The 1,792-nt window shown below is 44.0% G+C and overlaps 1 non-coding gene across 1 annotated transcript; it reads right to left on the bottom strand.

The window, feature by feature from the left end:
* Positions 1-403: 403 nt before the first annotated feature.
* On the bottom strand, positions 404-475 carry TRNAD-GUC. Its single transcript has one exon. It is a non-coding gene; the product is annotated as a tRNA-Asp (tRNA).
* Between the last annotated feature and the right edge of the window lie 1,317 nt (positions 476-1,792).

Below are 1,792 nucleotides of genomic sequence, written 5' to 3'. Positions count from 1 at the left end.
TCGTCGCCAGTGTTAGATCGCGCAGGCAGTAAGACACGAGTCGAGTGACAGTCAGCTCTTGGTTTATTGGCAAGGCATAAGGTAAATCCGGACTGGTTCTCTGGGCCAGGGGAGCCCTCTTTTATGGGATTCCCCTGGCTTGTAATCACACAATTCCATTGGCTGGCAAGACCCCGTTGCTAGTTAGCCAACCAGCAACAGAGACCCCGTTGCTAGTTAGCCAACCAGCAACGGGCATGAAACTGCATGCAGATGGAGAAGGGCAATCACCCTTAATGGGCGATCAATGGTGAAGGGCAATCACCCTTAATGGGTGATCAGGATATGCATAGGGGATTAAGGGGGGGGAATACAAGGAACACAACAGTTTCGTTAATCAGACACATGACAACATGCTTAGTGGCTCCCCGTCGGGGAATCGAACCCCGGTCTCCCGCATGACAGGCGGGGATACTTACCACTATACAAACGAGGACTGATCTCCTCCCTTTTGCGGAGGTGGCGTACAATAATTCTGTGCACAGCAGCACCGGTTACACACCTTTCAGAGTGGCCACAGGAAAAGAATTCAACCCAATACCTGAATATCCTCAGATGCCCTCCGCTTCCCAGACACTTGACCGGTGGGTGAGGGGGTGGGTGAGGGGGTGGAGAAACACAAAAACTGCTTTAAAAAAGACTTTTGAAACCTATAAAAAGCAGGCTGATAAAAAGAGGGCTCCCCAAAGAACATTCCAAGTTGGGGAAAAGGTTTATTTGTCAACTAAATATCTACGCCTCAAGTTGCCCAGCAAGAAATTGGGACCAATGTTCTTGGGGCCTTTCCCCATAGTAAGGATCATCAACCCAGTCACAGTAGAACTAAAACTCCCTAAACTCTTAGGGAAAATTCACCCAGTTTTCCATTGTAGCTTGTTGAAGTCATATCGGGGCTCCACGTTAAGACCTCCTCCAAAAAAGGCACCTGGGGCCCTCGTGGTTGCGGGACAGACCCACTATGAAGTAACACAAAAGGGTGGAGTTTCCAACAGGACAAGCCAATGGTGCTTTCACTGTTTGCCCTCTACCCCTATGGAAAACTCTAACTTTGAATACATTCATATCATGTTATAGAGATATATATCATTAACGTTTATACTAGATTTCTGGATAGGAAAATGATCGAGAAATAAAGAATCTAAGGGAAAAAAATTAATACAGTTTTCCAAACCGTCATTTGGTTGCTAGTTCCAACAATAAATAGTTGTTTATCTATAGAAAATAACCTTGATTCTTCAGTCCATGATACATGATGGAGAAAATACATCTTTTATATCTACTCTGACAAAAGGGCACAACAAGGTCTCCTTCTCTAGATTATATTTATTCCATTACCATCAACTGTGGCAGGACAGAGGCAGACGTGGCATCAGTTTGGATCAGAGGGGTGAAAAAATCACCAGGACCCAGTTTAGGCACTGCCACCATGTGCATTTCTCCAGAATGCATATAAAACGATCTTACATCTTAATGTTCTAACCTTCTGAGCAAATCTATTCTATCTAGGGAGGAAAAAGATAGTGGGAACAGGAGTAAGAATTTCAAGCACAATACAAACATTTGTTGTGCTTTTAGCCTGAAATTCCTTCTAAACCCAGATGTGAAAGAAGTTAGGATGTTGCCCTAATGTGCACCATAGAATTCTCTAATTAAATCTAGCTTTCCCAAATTTTTCTCGTTAGTGTAAACCTACCTAAAGCTACCTAACACCCCCTGTAACCTAGTTAATCATATCTAAACCTAAACCTCCCTG

The sequence above is a fragment of the Protobothrops mucrosquamatus genome, unplaced genomic scaffold (assembly GCF_001527695.2).
Source record: "Protobothrops mucrosquamatus isolate PMUCROS unplaced genomic scaffold, P.Mucros_1.0 scaffold27672, whole genome shotgun sequence".
Classification (NCBI taxonomy): domain Eukaryota; kingdom Metazoa; phylum Chordata; class Lepidosauria; order Squamata; family Viperidae; genus Protobothrops; species Protobothrops mucrosquamatus.
Note: the sequence above shows the minus strand (reverse complement) of the source record. Positions and strands in the feature narration are given on the sequence as shown.